Source organism: Dermacentor andersoni, chromosome 1, assembly GCF_023375885.2.
Source record: "Dermacentor andersoni chromosome 1, qqDerAnde1_hic_scaffold, whole genome shotgun sequence".
NCBI lineage: Eukaryota > Metazoa > Arthropoda > Arachnida > Ixodida > Ixodidae > Dermacentor > Dermacentor andersoni.
In genome coordinates, this window is record NC_092814.1 from 212,935,897 (window position 1) to 212,946,364 (window position 10,468).

Genomic DNA, 10,468 nt, shown 5'->3' on the forward strand with positions numbered 1-10,468 from the left:
GACAGCCAATCCTCTCCGGATACACTCTTCGGCTACCGCCCTAATCTCTCTACGCAGGACGTTTTGCTGCAGCTTAAGGAGGACGTTGTGGATGGCCCCACTGCGGCACAGGCCAGAGCTATTCTGGCCCTGGACCTCAAGGGGGCCTTCGACGTCTCCCATGACCTAATTCTCGACAATCTGGTTTCTTCCCAATGTGGCAGGCGCACCTACAACTACGTCAGAGCTTTCCTTTCGGACCGCACAGCCACTATTGGCATAGGAAAGCTCCGGTCGGACGTCACACTCACAGGTACAGGAACGCCACAGGGCTCGATCCTATCGCCTACCCTCTTCAACGTGGCTATGGCTAAGCTGCCCCACTTACTAGACCAGACATGCTCTCTACGTCGACGACGTTACGATCTGGGCAACCCAGGGATCCGACGGGGCCGTCCAGGATGCTATCCAGGAAGCTGTGCGTGTCGTGCAAAACTATGCAGCCACGGGAGGCCTTGCCTGTGCAGCCGAAAAGTCCGCATTGCTCCTCGTGCACAGGCGGCGCCGCAGGACCGACGAATTCCCTACCTCCCTGTTTTTACACGGCAGCCCCATCTCTCAGATAGATAGACTCCGTATCTTGGGCCTCCACATTCAGTCTGACGGCAAAGCCTCGCACACTACGCACCTTTTGGGTCAGCAGATAGCACAAATCACACATATGATAAACCGCATTACTAATCGTTGACGTGGCCTTCGCGAGAAAGATGTCCTCCACATAGTACAGGCTCTGATAATCAGCCAGCTCACCTATCACCTACCCTATCATAATCTCACCCTCATCCAGACTCGGAAGATGGGCGCCCTTCTGCGGAAGGCAGTGAAAGCGGCTCTTGGTCTGCCTCCACATGCTTCCACACAACAGCTTATTCGGCTTGGTATCCACAACACCGTAGGCGAGCTAGCGAAGGCTCATCGCAGCGGTCAGCTCCAACGTCTAAGACGCAGCCGTTAGGGCTGCGCTATACTCTCTCGCCTTGGCTACCCTGTCCCTGAGACACCCAAGCACGTCCAACAATATCGCCTCGTTCCTGCTCTACGCGCTAGCATAGAAGTAGCTCCGATTCCCCGCAATATGCATCCCGAGCGACACGCTGGCCGTAGACGCGCCCGAACTCAGGCCCTGGCACGCATTTTTGGAGACGGCACCACAATGACACCGGTTTTGTACACTGACGCGGCCCGCTACCCAGGGGGGCGGGCCATGTGTTTAGCTGAAATCGACAACACAGACGCGATGACTGCACACACACATCGAATTCTCTTCTCTGCCCCCCCCCCCCCCCCTCCCGCGTTACGCAGGGTGCGTGTCGTCTGGACTCCTGCACATGTCTCTCTCCATGGTAATCAACACGTTAATGCGGTAGCCCGAGGTCTGACTGGCCGGGCACCATCAGAAGAGCTGCCCAACCCAGACGACGCACCGCCAGAGCCCCTACACTACACCGAGACGCTCGAGTACTACCTACAAAGCCGTCCTAACTATCCCCCTCTTCATCCTTCGCTTAATAGGGCAGATACCGCTGTCTGCGGCAACTGCAGACCAATTCCTTTCCTTCTCTCCACATGCTACATATCCGTCATCCCACCGTATACCATTCCTATTGTCCCTACTGTAGGGCCAAACCTACGGTGTACCATTCCACATGGGAATGCCCTAACCCTTCGGGTGTTCCTCCTATACACAACCCTACCCTATCCTCTTGGGAGTCTCAGCTCAGCACAAGCCGGCAGGAACAGCAATGACTGATCCAGCGGGCTCGCGAAGTCGCGTATGGCAATGAAGCCTTGGACTGAGGGCCCCACTCATCGAGGAAAATTTCCTACTTGTTTTGACAAATAAAAGTTCATTATCTCTCTTCTCTCCATTCCGTCAACGTTTTTGAGGTACATATATTTGTGCACTTTAGCCGCCCACTTCATTTCATCCATGTTCCTGAGTCTTTCTTCAAAACTAATTTTGCTCTACGCTTCTCTGACTTCTGAATATGCCCAACCCATATCACCCTGCACTGCCTCATTTGTGGTTTTAACGTGCATCCCCATTTCCAATCGGCCCAGCCCAAAGAACGTTGGTTAACTTCTAACCCCGGCAACATATCTAAATTTAGGGACAGCATTGCTTTGGTAAGGTGCTTCGATGTCAGCCCTTGGTATGGAGGTGCCCGGTGCTGGTAGGATGGATGGATGGATGTTATGAGTGTCCCCTTTGGAACGGGGCGGTGGGTTGCGCCACCAAGCTCTTGCTATTATACTGCTTAATGTCCTAGCTAAGTTAAACAAGAAAAAACAAAGAAAGAAAAACACTATGAACTCCCACAACCAGATTTTCTGATCCCCTATTGCGAACTTTGCTTTTGTACGTCTCCGCTTTTTTGTCGTTTCCCTACTTTTCTTCCACCAATCTTCCAATCGCCTCTCACTAATCTCTATTGCGGGCATGTTTACTTTTCCACTGCTCTCGCGGAACCCAAGGGTTTGAAGGAGACCAGTGGTGCCTAAAGCGACCGCTGGGCAGACGTCTTCACATTGTAATAAAACATGCTCCATCGGTTCCCTAACTTTACCGCAGCAAGCGCATGCTTAATAGGTGCGTGTTCTAAGGCATCCCGATCTCACTTCGAAAAGTAATGAGCTTCCCTTTGAGTTATCATAAATGGTTTCTTTCCTGATTTGGTTTTTTCTCCTAAGTAGTTACTCATGGCAGATTTCTTTTCCATTGCCGCCACCCAAGAGATTATTTCAGCCTCTCTGACTTTCCGCTTGACGTTCTTTGTTGCTGTGTTGCCCACCCTACAGGTCACATACTTGCTGGTAAGCTTCCTAGTCCTTTTCCTCCACTGTGAATCAATGTTTTTCCTGTACAGATACCTCAGCACTCTCCCAGCCCATTTACTTTCTTCAATATTCCTCAGTCGTTCTTCATAATCAATTTTACTGCGAGCTTCCTTCACTTCAAAACTTGTGCAGCCCATATCACCCTGCACAGCTTCATTTGTAGTCTTCCCGTGAGCGCCCAATGCGAGGCGTCCCACTGACCTTTCGTTGCCATCGAGTCCTGATTGTACCCCTGGTTTAAAGCAAACAACCGCATTTCCAAAAGTAAGTCCTGGAACTATTACACCTTTCCTCATACTCCGGATCACCTCGTACCAATTGTATTCCCATAGCGCTCTGTGCTTCATTATGGCTGCATTTCTCTTCCCCTTCTGTGCTTTGGTTGCACACATCGCCACCTATCGGCGCCCGCCACAATCAATGTGAGCGGCGCACGTGTAGGAGCTTCTGCGGCGCGAATTTTGAAAGGCGCATCTACCGTATAAAACGTTGTGGAGCCTGCGCAAACTTTTTCTCTGTTGGTCCGATGGCTTATGGGACAATCCTCGTAAAAAAAAAAGTTGTTCCCGACCAGGCCTGCGGGGCTGGCCTTCGGTTTCTCTCTTTACAGTGATGTCGCGCCTACTGTTTGACGCGAGGGCTGGGTGGATACGACTTTTACCACAACCTGTACAATGCTTTTACAGTATGCGTGCTTTTTTTTTTACATTTCTTTAATAGAGTATTTTTACCTTCATTTTATCTTTCTTCAATAATAGAGTACCTCCAAATTTGGAGCGCGGACACTTCTTTTTTTAAATGTGCGTCTATATAACTTCCGTACCCATTATTCACGCTATTGTTGCTGTGCTGAGGTGCTCGATCATTAAAATCCGCACAAGTTTGGCCTATATCGCATTTCCACAGGTTATTGATATTTCATTAATGGCATTTTGCTTGCAGTTTGTGATTATCTTGTGATTAGTAATGATCATGCTTTTTTCATACGATTGCACAACGTAGGCATGCAGTTTGCACGAGGCGGAAAACAAACTGGCACTGTTTGTGCCGGCAGTTTCCTTTAGCCTGTACAAAAACTTGCGTACACATGGAACTACTTTCATTGATTTTATAGAACACAGTTGAATTATTGAATCATAGAACAATAGTTTATTAATGAACTGCAGTGTACACCCTTGTTGTGTATCGCACCGCTGGCACGAGTTGTTGGAACCTCAGTGCTGACGCCCGTTATTGCAAATGGGTCGCAAGCCCCAAGGGTAGCGTTGGCCTGGCGGCCTGGGGCACTGGAAGCATCCGAAGGTCCCGGCAAAGCATGAGTAGACTGGTAACAGAACAACTTGTTTATTCTAACATCGCAAAAGAGCGGGCGGTCAGGTCGACCGAAGTGAGAGACGGGAGAGCACGTAACTCAACAGAAGAAATCGGAGCCTCTCTCCTGGCGTCCGGGGGCAGCTGCTCTTATAGTCTCGGCGTCGCGGGCAAGAAGGAAGGTCACGGGATGCGACCACGTGACGGCGGGGCACGGACGAGCTGAGATACATGTTGAGACGAGTGTAGTGACTCAACCGCCGGCCGGGCGCCGGACAGACCTCCTCGCTTCACACTTGGGGAGCTCCTCTCCCCGGCTGCCGCGCTTTGACAAGCGTGGGCACACACACACACACGCACACACGAAGACACATGGCACTGAAACACGCCTGGACGCGCTTGGCGGGGAGGTTTTGCGGGAGCTCCGAACGGGCCAAAATGTCCGCCGCTTTGAACGAAGCCCCGGCGTCCGTTGCATCCGCGCCGGCTATACCGCGCGTCGTAGGCGAAACGTAACAGACCGCCCCGCCGGGGGAAGGAGATCCCGATGGTCAGGGGACTGCATCCGCTGTCCGGAGGGATGTCGTTTGATGATGCTCATAACCGAAGTCGGGCGTCCTTCGGCGTTTCTTGAGCGCAGCGCACAGAGAAGGCCTCGTTCTCTCGTTCAGGTTCACACAGGACACTGCAAAGTGACTTCGGGAGAGTTGACATTTTTGTTCTCGTTCCCGGCAAGCGTTAGAACTACGCCGAAAGTCAACCGCTCAGTCAGCAAGCACGGCACAACCCTCACTAAGCCCTGCCAGGCTCTTTCCCCTTTTATACTGCTGTCTAGTTCCTTACAGTAGTTTAGCAGCACTCAGAACGCGTCCACAAATCGGAAAATTGCACTAGAAAGCACATCATCACTTTGAAACACTACACAAAAGCAATATGTTAAAAATCCTGCCTCAGGAAGAAAAACATCAGTAACAAATAACTTTGAGGCTGATTCTTACGTTAGGGGCCTCGACTTAAGCCATCGGCGTTACCGTTGAGACTCCCCTTTTTGTAACGCACCTCAGAGGAATATTGTTGCAAAGCGAGGCTCCAGCGCAGGAGGCGGCCATTTGTGGAAGAGATGGTCTGCAGCCATTGGAGAGGGCAGTGATCCGTCTCGAAGCATGCGAAGCGGAGATCGCAGCGAGCGATCGTACACTAGCTCAGCTGGCGAAAACCCCGTAGCCGCATGCGGTGCGGTCTTTAATGCCAACGTCACCCCAGGCAGACACAGCTCCCAGTCAGTTTGTTGTTCAAACCACAATGCTCTCCACACGCGCTTCATGACGGAGTGGAGCTTCTCAACGGAATTCGACTGTGGGTGGTACACTGAGCTGTGTAACAGCTTTACCCCGCACCTTTCGAGAAAGGCTGTCGTCAAAGCGCTAGTAAACACTGTGCCCTGATCTGATTGGATTTCCGCAGGAAAACCAACTCGCGCAAATATGGACAGTAGTGCATTGACTATCTCAACTGAGCTGAGTTCCTTAAGCGGTACTGCTTCAGGGAACTTTGTCGCTGGGCAGATCACAGTCAAAATGTGTCTGTACCCCGTGGTTGTTACCGGCAGAGGTCCCACTGTATCAATAACGAGCCGTCTAAAAGGCTCCGTAATGATAGGTACCAACTTCAACGGCGCCCTCGATTTGTCCCCTGATTTGCCCACCCGCTGACAGGTGTCACATGTCTTCACAAAGTGGTCTGCGTCCCGAAAACACCCTGGCCAATAGTACTCTTGCAAGAGACGGTCCTTAGTTTTCTTAACTCCTAGGTGTCCGGACCACGAACCCCCATGCGACAAGCGCAACAGATCCTGACGATAGCATTGAGGCACGATCAGCTGATCGAACTCCACTCCTCTGCGGTCTAGATACTTCCGGTACAGGACCCCACTTCTTTCCACAAAGCGAGCATTTTTCTTGGCGACACCTTCCTTGACAATGCAGCGTATGTTTTCTAGGCTGCCATCCTTCTTTTGCTCGGCTATCAAAGCCGACCGGCTGACTTTTAGCAACCTATTAAGTCCGTCTGACGTAGGCGCGATGAGCAAATCTGCAGATAGCTCTTCTAACTTTCCCGCATCGGGAATTTCCTCTCCAGTATCTGGTGCCTTTAACGCTACAGGCTCAATTTTATTCAGTTCGGGCGTGCTCTGAATACCAGCTTGCTGCGCTTCTGACTCTTTCTCATTGTTCGACAACGTCGGTCCCGCAACTACCGCCTTTGCAGCGAGCTCCCGAACCTTCGATCTGGTTAAGGCCTGAACGCTAGCCTCACCAAACAAAAGCCCCTTCTCGCGCAGGAGGTGATCGGACCTGTTCGAAAATAGGTACGGGTACTGGGGGGGCAGCATAGATGACACTGCGGCCTCCGTCTCAAGCGCTCCGAAAGGTCCTTCAATAAGCACTTTTGCTACGGGCAGACACACGCTATGAGCTTCCACTGCTTGCTTGATCCATGCGCACTCGCCCGTGAACATATCGGGTTCTACGTAAGAGGGGTGAACTACATCCATTGTAGCTGCGGAATCGCGAAGCACTCGGCACTCTTTCCCGTTCACGAGGAGGTCTCGCATGTAAGGCTCGAGAAGCTTCATGTTCTCGTCAGTGCTGCATAAAGACAAAAACACGACTTTTGTTTTTGTTTCTGGACACTGCGCCGAAAAGTGACCCGGCTTCTGGCACGTATAACAAACGCGCGCTTGCCTCGTCTCGAACCGCTTTCTGCGTTCGGCTTCGGTTGCCGCCGTCTCCTTACGTTCGGTCGGACTGCTTTCACTCGCATCCGCACTACGTGTGTCCCCCTTTGCTCCCATGGGCGTGAACTTTGGCCTCTCAAACTTGGAGCCAAATTCACCCTTTTGACCGTCCTTAGCTCCGCGAGCCCGACGCGTCACAAACTCTTCGGCTAGCTCAGCGGCTCTAGCCACCGTACTAACGTCTGGCCTATCCAAGACCCAGTACCGCACGTTCTCAGGTAACCGACTATAAAACTGTTCCAGCCCGAAACACTGCAGAACTTTCTCGTGGTCACCAAACGCTTTCTCTTCTTTGAGCCACTCCTGCATGTTTGACATAAGCCTGTAGGCAAACTCTGTATATGACTCACTTTTACCTTTCTCATTTTCCCGAAACTTCCGTCGGAACGCCTCCGCTGACAGCCTGTACTTTTTTAGCAGACTCGATTTCACTTTGTCGAAATCCTCTGCCTCCTCTCTCTTCAAGCGAGCGACTACGTCGGCCGTCTCGCCGGGTAACAAAGTGAGCAAGCGCTGTGGCCACGTTTCCCGAGAGAACCCCTGCTTCTCGCACGTTCGCTCAAAGTTAACCAGGAACAAACCAATGTCCTCTCCAAGCTTAAACGGCCGCATCAGGTCAGTCATTTTGAACAATACTCGTTCTCCTGCACCGTGTGCCTGACTTCCATTACGAGCGCGTTCCATCTCAACCTCGAGACGCTTCAATTCCAAAGCGTGTTCGCGCTCTTCTTTTTCTTTCTGCTCTTTAAGTTCGCGCTCATGTCTTTTTGCCCGCTCCTCAATGGTCTCAAGGCAATCCGACAGCTCGTCATCCTCAGCTTCTACCTCAAGAATAGCCCTCAGCAGTTCTGGTTTTCTGAGTTTGTCTGAGACATCCAGACCCAACTCTCTTGCAAGCTCCAGCAATATCGGTTTGCGCAACGACTTCAAATCCATGGCTGCTCTGAATGCTGCTTTCTCTACTGCCTGCTATTGTCTTGCCGCAAACTAACCCGGCAGCAACGACAACCACAATTACCAGCTCTGTTTCTGACACTAACAAAAGCCTGGCAAAACTCAGAAGAAGAAAGTCCCGCACTCACCAAACCTCGCAGCCAAGAATTCAGCGCAGTCGTTCCGCTACAGGCAACCAGTCATCACACAGGGCTCGTTGCACTGCTCCCGGATGGTCGTTGTGCTGCTCAGCATACAGTCAACTGCATATCTTCGCTGCTGGCCTCCGTTGTCGCGATCTCACCGCTGGCAACCAGCTGTTAGAAATCGCACCGCTGGCACGAGTTGTTGGAACCTCAGTGCTGACGCCCGTTATTGCAAATGGGTCGCAAGCCCCAAGGGTAGCGTTGGCCTGGCGGCCTGGGGCACTGGAAGCATCCGAAGGTCCCGGCAAAGCATGAGTAGACTGGTAACAGAACAACTTGTTTATTCTAACATCGCAAAAGAGCGGGCGGTCAGGTCGACCGAAGTGAGAGACGGGAGAGCACGTAACTCAACAGAAGAAATCGGAGCCTCTCTCCTGGCGTCCGGGGGCAGCTGCTCTTATAGTCTCGGCGTCGCGGGCAAGAAGCAAGGTCACGGGATGCGACCACGTGACGGCGGGGCACGGACGAGCTGAGATACATGTTGAGACGAGTGTAGTGACTCAACCGCCGGCCGGGCGCCGGACAGACCTCCTCGCTTCACACTTGGGGAGCTCCTCTCCCCGGCTGCCGCGCTTTGACAAGCGTGGGCACACACACACACACGCACACACGAAGACACATGGCACTGAAACACGCCTGGACGCGCTTGGCGGGGAGGTTTTGCGGGAGCTCCGAACGGGCCAAAATGTCCGCCGCTTTGAACGAAGCCCCGGCGTCCGTTGCATCCGCGCCGGCTATACCGCGCGTCGTAGGCGAAACGTAACACCCTCCTTTTGTCGCCACTTTTGCTCGTGAAACTGTTTCACAAAAATTAACACAAATGGGCAATGAACTTTTTCGCAAAGGAAAATGAAACTATAAAAGATGATAATTATTACACCTGACTAGACGAACGTTCGTCGAACCCTTCACTACGTGATGGATAATGACTATGAGGGGACGAAATTGCGCCTCCCATACTCTCAAAAACAGGCACTTCAAGTAAGCTACGTAAGCTAGCTCGTGCGTTTACTTCACCAAATCGCGTCGACATTCCTCGACACATGCCTACGGTTCCAATTTTTTCCAGCCCTGCCACAACAAAAAATCAACGTTCCTGTGTCGTCTGCGGCTAAGCGTGGCGTTCAATAGCGCTTTGCGTTTCGCGTTGGCATGACAAGACAGTCATGTTTGTTAAGCATTCGGCTGTGCCGACACAATCGAACATAATTTTTAAAGGAAAATGTACTATCCGGAAGCGTGTTACTTCCACCGTCTTCGTCTAACACATCCAATTAAAATTACCTATACCTCTCATTTGCTACTGCACCGGTTGTGCGAACAGAGAAAGGCGCTGCCTCCATAAGCTGGACAGCCGTCTGATGGCTGAACGTATAGACCTTTAAGCTCCTGTCTTTGACAAATGACTACACAGAACACTCTAAAATCCCTGCTCTGCTTTTGTTTTCTCTTCATCTTTAAGGCATGTTTAAGTTAAAGACTATACGACCGCAAGCCGGCCCCTAACTCCACTCTTTCCTTCTTTTCTTTTTCGCCCCTATACTTCCATTCAGCGCGCAGGGTAGCAAACCAGAACACTTTTCTGTTTAACCTTCGCGCCTTTTATTTTGTTCTTTACTCCCTCTCTCTTTGAATATATTTAGAAATGTTGCTGGTGCCAAAAGGTAACATTAACATCAAATAGCCTATAGTGATGCATCCATGCACGCGACTCGGGAGGAAAAAGACGTGACATGCGGTTGGCGTAATGTGCACTCTGCCATACGAAACCCTTAGCTGAAAGACCAGGCGCGCTCTTTCTTTAGGATAAACGCAGACGTGAGAACTGTGGTGCGCGGTAACTTGAAAGATGTGTCGTTACGTGGATTCGGTGGTCATTGTGGCGGTATGATCAACTCCGTACTTGGCGTAAAGGGTGGTTTTAACCTTGCAGACCTACCGGCGGCGGTTGATTCGTCTGCGTCGCCTTGACATCAAATCTGCGTAGTTCTGCAACTGGGTCGAACAACTTGGCATCAGTTACTGGAAATACGGGAAGCGGACTGGAAAAGATGTCAGCCATTATTGTCAACACACCACGACTATAGAGATTAGCAGCCGAGTCGGTGATTCATTTGCAACGGCGTCGAAGAAATTGCGCAGACATCACGACACTAGTCGCCAGTGATATCATTTCATATCCAAATAACATAAGGACACGCGCGTGTATGCACGGTGGCTTCCCCAACTCTCCCAATGAATGCGTAGAATAATTGAGTGCATGCTGAACCACTGCGTATGCGAGAAAAGCTGAATTCATCTGTAGAGGCTAAAAAAAGTACGCATGGAAAGTGCTCTTAAATAA